This window comes from Felis catus, chromosome B3 (genome assembly GCF_018350175.1).
Source record: "Felis catus isolate Fca126 chromosome B3, F.catus_Fca126_mat1.0, whole genome shotgun sequence".
Lineage (NCBI taxonomy): Eukaryota > Metazoa > Chordata > Mammalia > Carnivora > Felidae > Felis > Felis catus.
This window is the reverse complement of record NC_058373.1, coordinates 62,834,773-62,853,375: the sequence shown is the minus strand read 5'-3', so window position 1 is coordinate 62,853,375 and position 18,603 is coordinate 62,834,773. Positions and strand designations below refer to the sequence as shown.

General features: G+C 49.0%; 2 long non-coding RNA genes across 2 annotated transcripts; one reads left to right on the top strand and one right to left on the bottom strand.

Moving 5' to 3' along the window:
* Window positions 1-255: 255 nt before the first annotated feature.
* Window positions 256-6,346, bottom strand: LOC102901836. The gene is made up of 2 exons (XR_440524.4): window positions 5,248-6,346; window positions 256-523 (listed from the first exon to the last, which is right to left on the bottom strand). It is a non-coding gene; the product is annotated as an uncharacterized LOC102901836 (long non-coding RNA).
* A 2,789-nt stretch (window positions 6,347-9,135) lies between these two features.
* LOC109500714 lies at window positions 9,136-18,172 on the top strand. The gene is made up of 3 exons (XR_002158432.2): window positions 9,136-9,340; window positions 17,773-17,825; window positions 18,053-18,172. It is a non-coding gene; the product is annotated as an uncharacterized LOC109500714 (long non-coding RNA).
* The last annotated feature ends 431 nt before the right edge of the window (window positions 18,173-18,603 follow it).

The window sequence follows — 18,603 nt, the reverse complement described above, 5'->3', positions numbered from 1 at the left end:
TGTGTGTGATCCTCTCTTATCCACTGGGAAGGGTAATAATCACCACCTTGCTTACCTCATTTGTTGGAAACATGAGGTGATAAATGGCTACATTCACTGAGCACTCACCTTGAGTCAGACATTAAGTAATCCTCACAATAACCCTCTAAATTAGTCCCTACTACGGTCCCCCTTTAGAGAAAAGGCAATAGAGGCACAGAACATCTAGGTAACTTGCCTCAAGTCCCACAGCCAGTAAGTGACAGAGCCAGGATCTTAACTTCCAAACCATACGCTAGAGATTTATTGTCCTTTCAGGTCCCTCCACAGCCTGTGAAGCAGGGACTACTGTCCATTTTGCAAATATGGAAAAATGGGCTCAGAGGGGTTGAGTTCTTTGCCCAGGGTCACTGGGCTGACTGGCAGCAGAATCAGGAATGGAATCCAGGCCCAACTCCAGAGTCGATTCTCTTCTCACTGGACCATATCAACCCCAGCATCATCGCCAGGACAAGTCTTGAGGCTGCCCTACATGAGGCCCCAACTGTAAAAACAAGAGAAGAAATTGTAGTCTAACTCCAGGAAGGTTTTGCAGGTTTGGGGAGGCAGCTGGCCAGATGCTTGCAGGAAGCGTTTTGCTGAGATACATCTCCATCACTCCAGAACTCAGGCAGCAGTATTCCCCCTCCTGAAACTCACCCAGAAGAGGCAGATTTTCGGAGCACCTGGGTGGTTCAGATCATGATCTCACAGTTTGTGAGTTTAAGCTCCACGTCAGGCTCTGTGCTGACAGCTCAGAGCCTGGAGCCTCTTTCAGATTCTGTGTCTCTCTCTTTGCCCCTCCCCTGATCACATTCTGTCTCTCTCTCTCTCAAAAGTAAATAAACATTAAAAATTAAAAAAAAAAAAAAAAAAGAAGAAGAAGACAAAGAGGTGGATTTTTGGATGCCTGGAAGAGTGAGACCTGCCCGTGTCTCTGTCTTCTGTGAGAATTAAGCTGGGTAAGTGGCTATTTACATTCCAGCCTCTTCAGAGAATCTCTGGAGACTTCTAGTGAGGCTTAGCCTCACCATTTCTCAGGTTGGATAGCTGAGGCATGGAAGGGTGGACTCCTTCCATGAATCTCGTGTCTTTTATGTGTGACGTGAGGCAGGAGGTGAGGGCAAAGATGTGTCAGGCACAGTTAGGACAAGTCGCCGGTTAGGAGAGGCGATGTCCTGGGGCCAGAGCCTTCTGTTGCCTAACAAATGTGTGCTGCTGATGGTGAGGCTACCATGGCCAGTCATGTGGTTCGGGGACTTAAAACCACCACACTGAAAGTCTAGGGGCTCCGGCTTCATCTGGTGGCCACACAACCAGACTCTGCCCCCCTGTGCCCACCTGTCACACAAATGTGGTATGTGCTCAAGAAATGCTAATTAGTCCCCGTAAAGGGCTCAAGAAAGGCTTTGGAGAGCCTGGAGGTGGTGTTTTACCTGGGACCTTAAAGGGAATTTCCTTGGTGTAGAGATGGGGGAGAGGCTGAGAAAACAGCATGAGCAAGGATGCCTGGTATATTGGTGGGATTGGAGATTAGACCACAACTCGGAGTTCCCAAGTCTTTTACCTCTGGGGACCTGGTGACCACATGGTAATTTCCATTTCCCTGTTCTCGAGACTCTGACCTCTCTCAGGCCCAGGACCACATTTTGCTCCACAGGTCTCATTCCTGACATGGCGCTGCAGCAGCCCAGAATGAACAGCTTTTACAAATGGCCACGAAGGCACTGGAGAGACTGACAGGGGCCCCACCTGATCAGCTGGTGCACCCCGTCTGTTGTAGTGACCAATGCTCAGTGCTTTAAGGCTGTCTGCAATGCTGGAAATGTTCTCTATGCTGGCCAATGTTGTAGCACTTAGCTGGCTACAGCTGTCAAGAACTTGAAATTTGACTAGTGAGATGGGGGTTTGAATTTTATCTTTTATTTTATTTTAATTCATTTAAACAGCCAAGTGTGGCTAGTAGTTAGTTTGGGGCAGTGTGGGTGCACATTCCTGCCAGGCCATGGACTGTCAGCTCCATAAGACATTAACTGTGTCTGATTTTGCTTACAGGCTTCTCCCCAGCACCTACACGGGGCCTAGAACATGATTGGCAGGCACTCCATGAATTGAAAGTTGCCAGATAGACAAGTGAGTGAATTCCATTTCCCTCACTACTCTGTAATCTCTTTAAGGGCAGAGACTGTGTCTTTTGTGTGTGTGGAAAAAAACCACATAACGTAAAATTTTCCATCTTTACCATTCTTAAGTGTATAGTTCAGGAGAATTCACTATGTCTGAGCTATGGTGCAACAAGAGATTGTATCATTGTGTATTCTCAGAACCGAGCACAGTGCCTGGCACATAATCTTGGTAAATACTGGCTGGAGGATATTGGAGCTTCATGCTTTGGAGAGAGCCAGAGCAAAGGTTCCAGTGCTGTCTCCTACCCTTCCCCCACACGTTCCCCTGGGGCTTTGAGAGCAAACCTGAGTGAAAGCTCTTAAGCACCGGGTTACCAAGAAGGTTCCTGAGACAATCCATGGGGAGTAGGGAATAAAATAAACTTCATGTTTGCAAAAATCTCAAATAAAGCTTAATCTACACAATATATGGGTTGACGGTAGTACATGTGTATGATTTATAAATATACAAATATTATGGGGGTGATGCCTCTCAATATTTTGCCATTTGGTTGGAAACTACCTCTCTAGGATCCTGAGATAGATGAATGTTTCTAACTCAGATGAACAAGGTCTCTCCCAGCCTCCAGCTGCTTTCCTCCCTTTAGTTCGGGGGACTTTCCATAAAGGGCAATGATAAATAGCAGGTTGCAGGAATGAACCTGAGAAAGGTCGGACTAAAGGGCAATTAGCTCTGCGAAGGACAGTCTGAGGGCCATGAAAAACTGGAGCAGTGACCACAGGGATCTGTGTATTTAAATCCTATTGGGTTTTGAGCTCACTCCTAGCAGAGGAATCAAAGTGTAAGTTCTGGTCCTCAAGTCAACTTTCAGTCTTAGTCATAAAGTTGGGGTGTTGTATCCCAGGAGTTGTGACTCAAGACAGCTTGAAGAGAATCCCTTTTCTGATTCTCCGTTTTTCTATGCTTTTTCCTAAAAAAGTGATCTTCCTAAAAAGGCACCTAACACCAGACATCCTCTTTCACACCGAGAGGAAACAGGGCTTTACCAGAGGAAGCTGCACCTCTCACTCATGTGACCCCCCTGGGAACACGGCGTCGTGGAGCAGGTATGAGAACTTGAAGGACTCCAAGGATGGGGTAACAAGTCTTTTTGCAAGTCAAGTGGCTTCCAAATCTTTGCTTTCAAGGAAAGGGAAGGAGATGCTAATCAAGTTGTCAGCAGATCATTAAAAACAATGTGATAGTAAGATGAGGCATACAATTTGGAAGTTCAAAGAATTAAATGACACCCTGTAACAAAACTCATTGGTTTCTTTTTTTTTTTTTCAACGTTTATTTATTTTTGGGGACAGAGAGAGACAGAGCATGAACGGGGGAGGGGCAGAGAGAGAGGGAGACACAGAATCGGAAACAGGCTCCAGGCTCTGAGCCATCAGCCCAGAGCCTGACGCGGGGCTTGAACTCACGGACCGTGAGATCGTGACCTGGCTGAAGTCGAACGCTTAACCGACTGCGCCACCCAGGCGCCCCAAAACTCATTGGTTTCTATTACATATTTGTTTATGTGAACAATGTTGCTCAGTGTTTAAATCTATCACTGGAATGAAACAGATGCTGAACCTTCAGTCCAGCAATAAGGAATCGTCGTCCACATATACACACATTAACTAGGAAAAAAACCTACCCCTGCCATCTCATTAAGAGAGGTATTTCCAATAAAAATTTAATTTCTATGTTTCGGGTGCCTGGGTGGCTCAATCAGTTGAGCATCTGACTCTCACTTCGGCTCAGGTCACGATCCCAGAGTCGTGGGATTGAGCCTTGCTTGGCCGGGAGCCTGCTTAAGATTCTCTGCCCCTCTTCCCCACTCACACATGCTCTCTCTCTCCCTCTCTAAAAAATGAAATGAAATGAAATGAAATGAAATAAAATAAAATAAAAATATCAATATTCATTTGTCTTTAAATTTTCATAATGACTGTCACATAGGATATACAGTCAAATAAAGGCACATAGAAAGTGAAAGAAAACAATGCTTATAAAATACTAGAAATCATATCCTTTGGAACTATTTAAACTTGTGATGAAAAAGTTCAGATGACAACTTAATACAAGAGGGTATATAATGTTAGAACTTCTTTGAGAGGATTGGAAGGCCACTGTCTGGGAGTTAAGGATCCATCCAGTTGTCTAAAGCATCTGTCCGTCTCTGCCTTTACAGGGAATCTTTGATGTGGCTTAAAAAAAAAAAAAAAACACACACACACCAAAAAACCACCCTCCTCAGTGTGACCTGCCCTGGGGCTCTGGATGCCGCCGTCCTGTCCACCAGGCCCACTGGGCTCCATGGCTGGCCCCTCCCCGCCAGCGGCCTCCAGCCCCACTCCCCCCTGCCCTCCCCTTCTCCCAACCCCAGCCGTCCAGCCCTGGGAGTAAATAAACCACGTAAATAAACCACCGGGCAGGGACCCAGACAATGGGCCTTGGCGAGGAGTTAATGGGCTGGGCCTCTCGCGTTAGCCGAGTGTGACCGGAGCTGGCAGGGGGCCTGGCCTGGCGCCAGCATCGATTACGACTAGACGGAGCCAGGGCAGACTTGGCACGGGCGGGCCCCACAGCTGGCAGATTCAGTCACCCTGGCCATGAGGGCATGAGGCCTGCCCCTGGGGCCGCTGCCACCCGCTGGCCCCGCTCCTGCTGGCTGCCGGCACCGCTGGTGGGGAAGGGCTGCCCCTTGGGCCCCCAGACCCTCAGCCCTGACCTTTGGTCCTCCCCAGGGGACTGTCCCTGATAGGGCCTCTTCCTGTTCCAGGTTGCTATGTGGCCTCACAGATTGGGGGGGGGGGGAAGGGGGGGAGGGGAGGGTGACAGTGGGGGTGGGGGGGAGTGGCAAGGAATGAGGGGCGTAGCTAAGCTCGGTTGGGTTGGTGTCTGTCAGCAGGAAGAGCAGGTGAGGCAGGCCTCATTTCTGGCCTTCAGATTGAGTCCCCAGTGGGCCTTTCTTTTCCTGTCCCTCAGGAACTCCTCAGGGCCACTGGCTCCGCTCCACCTCAGCAACCCCACCCTGAAGAGGGAGTGGGAGGGAGTGTCAGGGGAACCAACCTGAGAGCTCTCCCAAGTCCCTCTGCTATGAAGCTCTTCATGTTGCAGTTCGAAGCAGGGCTTGGCTGGGGAGAAAGGAAATTCTTTGCTTTTTAAAGTTTACTTCAAGCTCCCAGCATCTCCTTGGACACTCTCCCCTGGGCGATGAAGTATAGAGTCTTCACAGAACAGCGCTCGCGTCTTCTCAAGTTGACCCCTCATCCTACTCTGAGAAGATCCAAGGTCTCACAGTCTTGCTGGGCAAAGTTTTTGCTGATTTGGCCTGACAGCAGGGGACACAGCTCCTTCCGCTGGGCAGAGTCTCCAAATATTAGGGGATGGTCAGTACGTCACTCCTCTGAGAAGTCCCAGTGAGAAGAGAAAACACGCGGCCACATGCCCAGGGTGACAGCCCCTGCTCCCTGAGGCCATGGCTGGAGAGCTGCAGGTGGAGGGGGGCATCCCAGATGGGGAGGCAGGTACGACCCCCGCCCCCCAACCCGGCCTCCTTACCCAGGGAGGGAAGGTGAAACAGACCCCTGAGAGCGGAAGACCAGCAGCTTTCTGTCACGCCACCTCTAGTCCTGTTTCCCCGGCTCCCTCCTCAAGTTCCAGGCCCGGATCTTTCCCTTTTCCGTGAGCTCTGGTCTCGGAGGGAGTTTGCTATATGGAAGGACGGAGCACCTGAGGGTGGGGAGAATACGTGGCCCCCCAAGTGACACCAGCTCCAACCACACTGGCGAGTCGTGGCCTCCGAACCGTGGCAGACGACACAGTGACACGTCACAGACAAAACAGGTCTGGACTAGGGAGGAGAAACGTCGGGATGTTTTGGACAAAAGGAGGAAGGGGGGTGAGGAATGACTTTTCTATTAAAGAAATATGGCTATTTGATGGAGAAATCGAAATACGTACAATTCTCTTTTCCTCCGCTACACTTACTTTTTTAGTGTCCTTTGAGGACCTACAAAAATCACTTAGGTCGTTTAGGAACATAAAATGTGCTATGCATAACTTGGCTCATAAAATTGTCACCTTTGTTATATGGTTTTAGAGATGTGAAGGCCTGTTAAACAGTTAAAAACGTGTTGTTAATGGAGAGTCTTTATTTTTTCTCATATTTTTTAAAACCAAAGACTCCTCTGGGAGTTTGATTCCCCCCCACCCCCACCCCACCCCGCACCGCCTCCCTCACTACTGGCCTTCACTTCTACAGCCTGGACTCATCCTTGTGACGTCTGTTTACACAGGAGCTTACAGCCCTTCCACCCTGGGTACCTCACACCCCGGGCTGGCCTCGTGGGCATGTGACCTGAGCCAGCCGCACATGGCCCTGCACTCAGCTTAATATCTGCTGTTGCCATCTTTAAATTTGTCATAATTTTGGGTGTCTGGGTGGCTCAGTCGACTGAGTGTCCGACTTCGGCTCAGGTCATGATCTCTCGATTCGTGAGTTCAAGCCCCACATCGGGCTGTCTGCTGTCAGTGCAGAGCCCGCTTCAGATCCTCTGTCCCTCTCTCTCTGCCTCTCCCCTGTTCGTGCTCTCTCAAAAATAAATGAAACAGTTTTATTTTATTTATTTTTTTTTTAATTTTTTTTTTTTAACGTTTATTTCTTTTTGAGACAGAGAGAGACAGAGCATGAACGGGGGAGGGTCAGAGAGAGAGAGGGAGACACAGAATCTGAAACAGGCTCCAGGCTCTGAGCTGTCAGCACAGAGCCCGACGTGGGGCTCGAACTCGGGAACCGTGAGATCGTGACCTGAGCCGAAGTCGGCCGCTTAACCAACTGAGCCACCCAGGCGCCCCTGAAACAGGTTTAAAAACAATAAATTCATCATAATTTTTGAACAAGGATACCCCATTTTCATCTTGTGCTGTGCCCCACAAGTGACTTAGAGGGTTCCACCCACACCCCACCAATCCCCCTACTTGAGGCCAATGCTGACCGTCCTGGTCCTGGTCCCTCTAGGCCATTACTGGGACTCACTGGCACAGTCTCTCCAGGATCCAGGATGGCCCTTGTCCTTGCTTAACTCCCTCTCCTCTCTGTAGGCCCCTGCGTTCCTCATCTGGTCCTTGCCTGATCCTCCCCCATCCCCAGGGGAGCTGGTCAGCATCGACTTCTTACGCCCTCTTTTGCTCTGGCTCTGGTGACCCATCGGGAACACTACAACAACACGGAGCCCGTTTCCAGTGTGGGGTCTGTCTACGCAGCCAGGTTTGTGCCTCGCTACAGCTGGTGTTCCCCTCCAGAAGCTATGCCTCACGCAGAGCGGGGAACCTTCAAAGCAGCCATGCCTTCCTGGTTGCTCCCTTGCATCCTGATCCAGTCTGATGGTGTTTTTGCAATTTTCCTGTCAGCTTGGTGGGAGAAGTTCAAAGAGACTCTGTCTTCCTTTCTGGCTTCCTTTCCAGACAGAGAAGCTTTCTCTCGGCTGCTCCCCTGCTCCACCTCTCTCGAGGAAATTGATGTCTTTCCTCCTCCCTCCCCCCACCAAGAAAAGTCTGTTCGTGAGGATTATCCTAAGAGCAGGTGGGGGGAACATCTGAAATACAAGGCAGGTCAGAAGTCAGCCAACCCTGGCTGTGGGATCTCTTCGCCAACGCCCTGGGTGAAGTTAGACTCTCAGCGGCTTTTTGGAAGGCGAAGCTCAGAAAGAGAGGGACTAGAGGAACATTAGTACCTCTCATTAGAACACCTGCAGTCACCAATTCTGAAAGAAGGTGATGGATTGTTCACAACTTGCTTCTGGGCAACACTTCCTAGGGGCCGGTGACAAAGCGGAATTTGCTGCACCTGCTACCTTCCTGTGGATGAAGCTTAGCGGCTGAGGCTATTCCTTATTGGATCCCAGGGCTCTCGGAAGAAGCCTTTGAGCTGAGAATGTGCGGCAGTCACTTCTGGCCCAGATCGGGAGTTTTCCAGTTCTCCCAAGGCGTTAGGGTCGCTCAGCACTGTACTTGGTCAATTCTAACTGCCCCAGAAAACCTAGTGCAGTGCTCAGGAAAGTATACACAGTTCATGTCACTCCTGTGTCCCTGTTCTCCCCCTTTCCTCCCGATTACAATGAGTCCACAGGACCTGGGAGGGAGAGGTGCCATGCCAGATACAACCACTCACTGCAGAACAGCCTGCCGGGCCCAAGGATAAGCCCAGAGCTTCAAGTCTTCCTTTGAAGGTCAGCACTGAAGCCATCTAGAGACAAACTGGGCACCGTCCCTGAATCTGGGGACAGGACTAAGTAGGTAAGACTGTGAGCAGGTCAGGAGACAAGGTGAACAGTAAGCCCAGAGCGAGCAGGAACACGCTCTGAAAATTGAAATCCCAAAAAGATTAGAGAGGGCTGGTTTCCAGGGAGGACCTTGGAGAAGGCTCAAATGGCAGAGGGATGTATGTTGAGGCTCTGGAGAAAGGGGGAAGGCACCCTGAGGCAGGAGAAGGCCAGAGCTGCAAATGAGGGCAGTCAGCAAAAATTACGTCTTGCCCCTTAAAAGGGAAGAGGAGTGAGGGTGGAAATTTCCACTAAGAAAGATTGTCAAGATGCTGGATAAAAGTGAAAGGGGAAAGATATACCCAGGGCAGGAAAATCACACCATCAGAATCAAAGTGATTAACTCCGGGCCTAGTGATAAGAGAAGGAAGGGAATCAGGTAAGTGGTGAAATTTTAACCACCTTAGTCAATCATGTGACCCAACAGTACCTGGGATTTTCCCTGCAGAATTAAGGCAGATGGACTCGGAATACTGTTTGTAGCCACAGATGGTTGGTTAGCTGTGCGCCAATTACGCGCCCTTCCTTAGGGTGCAGGTGATGCTGGGAAGTGCCCACCCCCAGGCAGGGACTATATTCCCCAGTTCCCCTTGCAGTAAGGGTGGGACCATGTGACTAGTACTCACTAATGGAAATGACGGAGGTGGCACGTATCACTTCCAAATAGACGTGGCTAAGAAGCAGGTGTTCCTTCTCGACCCACCCTCTTTTTCCCCATCTGTAATGGCTCTGAAGGTATGTGCTGAAGTGGACCAAGTGACAAACTGGAAGGAACCTGGATCCCTGAATCACCACGGTGAAAGCCACCCACCAAACATCCACACTAGACGGCTGTGCAAGTGAGAAAGAAACTTTTTTATGTTAAACCTTTGAGATTTGGGGGCTTATCTAATATAGCAGTTAGCATTCCTTCCATCTCCCAGAAATTGCACTTATAAGAAAGTTTCCTGGCATTGCTGGAGGGCTCAGTCGGTTGAGCATTTGACTCTCGATCTCGTCTCAGGTCTTGATCTCAGGGTTGTGAGTTTGAGCCCCACACTGGGCTCCCTGCTGGGCATGAAACCTACTTAAAGAAAGAAAAGAAAAAAGAACGTTTCCTAAAAAAAGCATCAGAGATGCAAAGATTTATAGAGCCAAAGAACAATAACCAAAACCATAGTTGGTTAGAATCACAGTGAGTGCCGCACAGGCTTCTGAAGTATGGGGATGGAAAGCGGCCGGCAGCAGAGTGAAAATAAACCAGGCACTTGCACAGTAGTGCAAATATTAATTGTTGTGGTGGGAATGAGGAAGAGCAGCAGAGAAGACAGTCAAAAAACTGATCAACAAGCCCTGTGTTTAACACGTGTATGAACCGAACCATCTGTACAAACATTTTGGCAGAGGTTGGTGAATAGATCCTGGCATGGCAATACTTTGTTAATTGTGATTAGGGATAATCAGCATTGTTTCCTAAGAAATCCTTTGACGTTTGATTAAGTTGCCACAGTCTCTTTCACCTTTTCTATCTAGGTTTCTCCAGCCCGAGTACCCTAATGTTAGTATTTTCATAAATCTGAAGCCTTTTCTTTTCCTTTTCATAAGTGATCCTTCTCACCATCCTGTGTGGCCCCAGGCAGTGATGGTAATACTGGGAGAGTAAGTACTAGTACTAGAAGTTAGGTTTAAAAAATGTTATATTGGGGGGCGCCTGGGTGGCTCAGTCGGTTAAATACCTGGCTCTTGATTTTGGCTCAGGTCATGGGATCTTAAGATCCTGCTTAAGATTCTCTCTGCCTCTGCCCCTCTTACTCTCTTAAATACATACATACATACATACATACATACATACATACTATATTTGTATTTTGCGTATATTTTCAAATTACTTTCTCATACACTTTCACTAGTTCGCAGATTAGACTCTCCACCTCAAAAATGGTAACGTTTGGAATGGCGACTCTCACATATACCAGAGTTGACTTTCAACGTTCTTTCACTTAAAAAAAAATTTTTTTTAATGTTTCTTATTGAGAGACAGAGAGACACAGAGCATGAGCATGGGAGGGGCAGAGAGAAGGAGAGACACTGAATCCAAAGCAGGCTCCTGGCTCTGAGCTGTCAGCACAGAGTCCGACGTGAGGCTTGAACTCACAAACTGCTAGATCATGCCCTGAGCCAAAGTTGGATGTTTAACCGACTGAGCCACCCAGGCGCCCCATCAAGTTTCTTTCATTTAATTTCAATTTTTTTTTTGTTTTTGAGAGAGAGAGAGAGAGAGAGGTGGGGGGAGTATCCGCATGAGCGCAAGGAGGGGAGGGGCAGAGGGCGAGGGAGAGAGAATCTTAAGCAGGTTCCATGCCCTGCGCCGTGCCCACCTGGAGATCATGGCCTGAGCTGAAATCAAGAGTCTGATGCTTAACCTACTGAGCCACCCAGGCGCCCCTCATTTTATTCATTTTTGTAAATAGTGATCTCCAGTATGGGAAGACATTGAAAAAAGAAAAAGAAAAGAGAAAATTGTTCTCACTGGTAACTACGTTAGCCAGGATAGGGCAGGGTATATTGCAGTAACTAAGTAACTCAGAAATTCCAATGGACAACAGAGAAGTTTATTTCTGTCTTATACTTCATTCCAAGCCCCCAAGTGGGCTAGGGACTCCACTCCACATAGTCCCGGGGTGACAGGTTGCACCATGTTATAGCTAAACTATTTGGAACAAGATCGCTGGACGTGGAAGAGAGAATGAAGAATGGCACGAGGGCATTTTCTGCCCCAGCTTGGAGGTGGGGCACATCATTTTTGCTTATATTTCACAGCTTATTCATATTTCATTGTCATGGGCCCCCCTAACATGCAGGACTCAATACAGTGTTTCCTGATCACCCCTGTCTCTGCCATAGTTACCCCTTCTCTGTAACTGTCCACCATTTCGTCCTGTCCGTTTTGCTACTTATCTTTGCATATGTACAATAATGTAACTTTCTGAGAGCGCGTCAGGAAGGTCGGGGATAGCAAATACGTGCTGTCATTTCCTCCTCCCTGTGCCCGGCAGACATGGCTTATTGGTCATGGCTCTCTTTTCTGCTAAGCCTAGACTAGCATGAGAATCCTTCTTAACACAGCTGGCTGCCACTTTCTCAGTATCATCACTGTGAATGAAATTTATTTGCCATTCCTGCCGAGAGAATTTCACTGACACCCCTCCCCCACCCCCAAGGACACGGACCGGGCTTGCTTGGCTCCACCCCCCTCCACCACCTAATCTGGAGTCTCCAATGTTAACCAGCACTCTCGGGCACTGGTATTTTCCCTTCAGCTTCTACCACTTTGATCAGAGTAAGAACAATCAAAGGAAACTTGACTTCCTTCGCAGCTAACATGGGCTACCGCATAGACTGAAAGAAAGGAATCTCTAGGGGGAAAACAGAAATGCAAGTGCTTCTGACCCACAACTTTGAAATGGATCAATCCAGACCTCCTCTCCAGAAGCCTCCATAGTTTCACAGGTTACTCCCCTAAACCAAGGAAGGGAATCTTTCTTTCGTATCTTTGGTGATATGGAGCAAAGAGAATATCCTTCATACAAATATCCTTCTTAAGGGTTAAACAAAGTAGGATCGCAAAAAGAAAATCTAGACTGTCTTTCCCCTCAGCCGTGAAAACTCTGCTCACATTTTCTGTTTATTTCGAGCTGTATCCTGAGCCCCCGAGGTCTCTGGGAAGAGACGCTTTAGAAAACAGAGGAGCTGGGGCAGGCTGCTGGCTTCCTTGTGTTTTTTTTTCCTCTAAGTCATTTCCCAAAACTTCTCAAAGTCCTCACGTTATACAAAGTGAAGATTTGTCCTCTCACACCAATAGTCAAGAAGTCTCTCCCGACAGAAGTTTTCACTACTGTTGCTGTTTGCCATTGGCTCAGCAGACGTAAACAGGGTCATCTGGGGCCAAAGAGGGTGGGTGTTTAGTTTTAAAGCTCTGGGGTTAAGAGTGAAAGCATGTGACTCCAGCCTGGCCAGAAACAGAGAAGTCTTTGTGTGCGGGGAGGGAGCGATTGGCAGTCCTGAGGCTACACACAGGGGGAGCGGGAAAGAGCGCTGACACAGGTTTCAAGGGTCTGAGAGGAGACCACTGGAGGGAGGCTCCCTCTTTGTGTCAGGCTCCGAGGCTTCCTAGGGGAGCTTCTGTCCCTGCCTCGTGGTAGAACAGAGAACTTCAACAGAAACTGGAGTTTCTGTGGCTTGCAAAGGGACACCCATGCTCCTGTTGGGATGAGACAGGCCGAAGCCACTGGAAGCAAGAGCAATGTCCGAGGGGGCCTTTTTGATAGATTACCCAATAGAACTTCCCCGGAGTCCTCACATCTAAACAAGGCAGGCTGTTCCTGTGCCCATGCCCCTCGAAGCCCCTCCCCTTCCCATCCTGGATGGCTGGGGTGAGCGGGAGAAGAGAACCAGGGCAGCCTAGACCACATCTCCCCCTCATGGCCCCTTTTCAGGAAGGGGAGGGTTGTGGCTGGCAGAGCACTGCCAGAGGGAAACTGGCAGGCTGCTGACTCAGTCCACCCCGGCTGCACCCTCAGGCACCAGCAGCCATTGGCAGCATCATTGGCACCAAGGTGCTGGGGACCCACGGACATTTAGTGAGCTTGGGCTCTGCTCGAGGCCAACACTGAGCAAGGCAGGTGGCCCCCTGCCTGGTCCACCGTGCCACACTACTCATGGCCCACCTGGCACAGGGTCAGGGTGCACTTTCCCCTATCCTGCCCCGGCCCAGAAATTGCTGCTTCAAATCTTACTGAAGTGAGCAAGGCAATTTTCTTGAAAGTCGGCTGAATCTGGGGCGCCTGGGTGGCCCGGTTTAGCATCCGACTTCGGCTCAGGTCATGATCTTACAGTTCGTGGGTTTGAGCCCCGCGTTGGGCTCTGTGCTGACAGCTCAGAGCCTGGAGCCTGCTTCCGATTCTGTGTCTCCTTCTCTCTGTGCCCCTCCCCCACTCACACTTTGTCTCTCTCTCTCTCAAAAACGAATAAACATTAAAAAATTGAAAAAAAAAAAAAAAGGTCGGCAGAATCTGACTTCCAGACTTTGGCTGGGGGAGGAAAAGGAAACAAAGCTGATTCTGCCACCCACAGCCTGGGCCCGTGGGACCCCTCAGGAGGAGTTCAGAAATAAATATGGCGGTGGATGGCCTATCTTGTTGAACACCACAGTGGTACTCAGCTCATTCCTCCGGTTGTTAGTCCACTCTCCTTCCTTCCACAAAGATCTCTGACCACCTTGCAAATGTCAAGGTCTTCGCTGGACAGTGAGGATATTGCGGTGAATGAGACAGACCAGTTCCTGCCACCAGGAGCCTTCAATCTATCTAGACATGCACAGAGCCATTCACATACCAATGCCCACTGGGAGTCAAGAAAATGGTGACGGTGTTAACAGGTTAACTAACGGTGATTGCCAGTGGCACAAGGCGGTCCTAATGGTATGAAATCCAGTCTTCCAGGTGGATTTCATTTCTCCAGTCCATGAAATGCCACCGGCTCTTCTCTACGTTTCAAGGAGAGAATCGCTGAAGTGATGTGTCTGAAATGGCAACAAGCAGCTGCATATTGAAGTAACACCAAACCCTAGTGCTCAGGCAAGGGGTTCGCTGGCCCAAGGTGCCATCTATCAGATTTGGGGGCTAATGGGTTTTTGTGTGGTTGCAATTTAAAACAGTACCCAGCCCACTTGAGTGTGTGTGTGTGTGTGTGTGTGTGTGTGTGTACGTACAGTATCTAGGGAGTTTATACCCCATGCTCAAGGGCACTTGGCAAATGTAATGATGTGTTAGAAATGAGGTTGCCACCAGGCACTGAACCCTCACCACTTCAAAGATGGAATCACTGAGCAGAACCCTGGGCTCACTCAGGTGAAAAGCAAGAACCTTTTATCTGGGGCATAGAGAGCTCTCAGGCCTTTGCCCTTGACAGCTTCGGGGTGTCCCACAGCCGCAGGCCATGTTCTCCTTCACCTTCAACGTCTGATTGCTTCCTACCAGCTCATTCAGCATGAACATCTGAGTCAGAAGCCCCTTTCCTCCCTGAGTTTATGGAAAGGCACGCAGGCCCATTGCCCTCCTTCAAGCTGGATAAGCTAGAAGGGTTGCAAAGACAATGGTGGCCACGGACACCCTGTCTGGGCTGGGGGTGTGGCCTCCAAAAGGCCAGCCCGTTGTCACAGCTTTAGTCTCCGAGTGTGCTGTTGGAGAAGGGTGCATCTCTGAAACCAAGAATGCGGCACAATAAATATGAGTGCCTCCAGGAACTGCCCTGCCCTCCTTCACAATGCTCCCGAGGGTGAAAGGTACATGAGGTAGAGGTGACTTCTTGTGTTATGAGCAAAGTCAGCAACAGAATGAGGAAAGGGCTCATTTGGTTTCTAGGCTTCTGCAGTACTTGTTCCTTTGATTTTCCTTTGCAGTGCAACGATAGTCCTTAAACCCGGGGACCAAGTGACAGCTAAAGAGACTCGGTAAATCTCCCGAAATCTTAAATTCTTGGGTCCGTATATTCTGTGCCATCGCCCAAGGAGAAGATTCCTGTATAGTTTCAGCAGAATCTCAAAAGAGTTCAAGATCCAACAAAGAAACTGCTGAGTAACATGCTGGAGGGGTCATAGATACACAGTCTGGGCCTACCCCGAGTTATAGATGAGGACACCAAGGACCAGAGGGGTGAATGTCCTTGCCCAAAGTAATTCAGGCAGTTACGGACAGAAACAGCTTACAAATCCAGTCTACTTAAACCTAGTCAGGTAGTGTTTCCATTGCTTCATAGCAACTGGGTTTCTTTTAAGACATAATTTTTTTTTTTACTTAAATAAATTTTGTTTAATGTTTATTTATTTTTGAGAGACAGAGAGAGACAGAGTGTGAGCAGGGGAGGGGCAGAGAAAGAGAGAAAGACACAGAATCTGAAGAGGCTGCAGGCTCTGAGCTGTCAGCACAGAGCCCGATGCGGGGCTCGAACTCATGAACCATGAGATCATGACTGAGCCACCCAGGTGCCCCTAAGACATAATTTTGAGGGCAGGGATCACGTGGCCTGTTTCTTTTGAATCTGTGCATGGGCTTGGAGTGGGGTCCCACTCATGGTGAGGGGCTCAGACAGTACTGTGGAGTCACTTAACGGACCTTGTCTTCTCTCATGAGTAGGACTTGACATTACTTCATATGCTAGTGACAGACCCACCTGCAGGTAGCATGGAACCGGGGGCCTTTGAACGACAGCAAAAGCAGCAGGCAGACAGGACACTACATACATCACTTACTCTTTAGGGTAATTCCCATTGCAATTCTAATTCCACATTGAGCCTGTCCAGTTAGGTGGGCAAAAAAGTCTCTTGGGAAGTAGGGAATTGAGGGCAGGGTGGCTGGGTTGAATGGTCCGATTGAGTCTCATTTTCCACAGGAACTGGTTCTAAAGGCAAAAATCACACAAAGTAGAAAATGCCCTTGGAAACCCATTCAGACAGCCATGAAGGACAACAAGCAGACACATCATTTCTCGGGAAATTCCAGACAGCCCGCTTTTCCTTCAGGTTGGAAGCGAGTTCTGCTGCCTCAGTTTGAGCAACGGAGGAAACCATTGACATTTGGGGCTATCCTGGACCAGAAAATTTTACCTTTGAGTATGATAAGATGCTGGTGTGATATGAGGCCAGGAAAGGGCTGTCATGCACGTGCCCATGTCACACTCACTCCAGGCACGTGTTCACTGAGTAGAGGGCAGGAGACCCATCTGGAGGCCTATATCACTACATCCATTTCTCTTGCTCTCCCCACCTCCACCAGGGCTTGTACAGTGGACTTCATGTAAATTAAGTGGTGCCCCAAAGGGGCGCCTGGGTGGCTCAGTCGGTTAAGCGTCTGACTTCGTCTCGGGTCACGATCTCATGGCTTGTGAGTTCGAGCCCCGTGTCGGGCTCTGTGCTGACAGCTCAGAGCCTGGAGCCTGCTTCAGATTCTGGGTCTCCCTGTCTCTCTGGCCCTTCCCCTGTTCCTACTCTGTCTCTCTCTCTCTCTCAAAAAAACAAAACAAAACAAAACAAAAAACATTAAAAAAAATTTAAATGGGTGCCACAGGATTCAGGAATCCCCACCTTAATAATAGCTTCTCAACACACTGCCACCCCACCTCGGGCTGCACTCCTGAATCCCTGACAGGAGGGAATAATTTCACAGAAACCGTGAAATTATAAATGCCTGTGGTGTTAACACTGCTAAATTTCGGGATAGTTGGTTGCGCTGAATACAAATACAGACTGCTATTACAAGGGAGTAGCTGGAGAGGCAGGCCAGGGAACTTGATCCAGTAGGGCAAGTTTTCCAGTAGGGGGTAATGGGACTGGGTCTGTCTTTCAGAAAGGTCCCCTGGGCAAACCACAAGAGACTCTTTTTTTTTTTTTTTTTTTTTTTTTTTTTTAACGTTTATTTATTTTTGAGACAGAGAGAGACAGAGCATGAATGGGGGAGGGCCAGAGAGAGGGAGACACAGAATCTGAAACAGGCTCCAGGCTCTGGGCTGTCAGCACAGAGCCCGACGCGGGGCTCGAAGAACTCACAGACCGCGAGATCATGACTTGAGCCGAAGTCGGCCGGCCGCTTGGCCGCTTAACCGACTGAGCCACCCAGGCCCCCCCCCCCTCCCCCCCCCCCCCCCCCCCCCCCGCCACAGGAGACTCTTAAAGACAGAACAAACTAACAGTTGAAGGAGGGTGGGGGTGGGGGAAGGGCTGAATGGGTGAAGGGTATTAAGGAGGGTACTTGCTGCGATGAGCACTGGGTGTTGCATGTAAGTGATGAATCACTGAATTCTCCTGAAAACAATATTGCACTGCATGTTAACTAACTTGAATTTCAAAAGAAGGAAGGAAGGAAGGAAGGAAGGAAGGAAGGAAGGAAGGAAGGAAGGAAGGAAGGAAGATCCCTTGGGAGCACGGAAGGATGGAGGGATGCAACCAGAAAAGAGACTAGTTAGGGAACTCTGCAGTTGTCTAGACAGACATATATTAAGGCGATGTGGCAGAGATAGTAAGAAAATTGGTGCCAGAGACCTTTCTGAGCAAGAATGCTCAGAGCTTATTGATCAGCTGCCTACAGATAATAATAAAAGGAATAATATTATCAATAATATTAAGAGCTAACATTTATAGAAAACTTAGTATGTACCAAGCACTTCCATAAGCCTCTTATATGTATTCCCATGTTTAATGCTCACAACACCCTTATGCGGTACTATTCTCATTTTACAGATGAGGAAACTGAGGCACAGAAAGACTATGACCTGCCCAATGCCACTCAGCTGGTACGCAGCAGGGCCTGGGTTCAAACTTGGGCACCTGTGCCTTTAACATCTCCTGGGACTTCTTCTGGAGGGATCGGTGGGAGAAAGGGAGGGAGAGGCGGGGATAAGGGTGAGCTCTCAGGTTTCCGGCCTGGACAACTGAGGGCAGCCTTACCCAAAGTAGCAGCAGATGACTTGAAAGACATTACCATCACCAATCACCTACTAATTCCCTGTGTTCCCCATAGGAGCTGCTTAACAGGCTCGACTATAACCCAGCACGTGAAATGTACAATAACATCCGGATGTGGCACCAGGCCCCGCTTCTACCACACTCCAGCAAAAATAAACCTCTCCATCCAAATATAGAGCGGTCAGAAGTGCCATGTTTTACAGGATAAGAGGCAGTTATTTGGCATTAAAAATAGACAAGCTTTAGCTTCCCTGCAAATCTGGGCAAGGGCACTGCAATTTCCAAATGGAAACCTAGATGGATAGGGGAGGCCCCCCTCCAACTGACTCAGCTACTTAAAAAGCCCACAACGAAACTTACATCCCCTTTCTGGGCCTCAGTTTACTCATCCATAAAATGAAGAGGTAAAGCAAAACAACTGATGGGACTTCAAGCTCCCACGGTCTATGAGAGTACTAACTGGAGTCCAAAGCTGGCCCTCAGAGAGCTGAAGGTCTCCTAAATCATGGGGACCCTGTGTGCAGATAAGGCGTGACCTTGGCTGTGACCTTGGGCTCACAGCTTTCTGCAGATAGGACCAAAAGTAGTTCTGCCCCCGGGGATTTT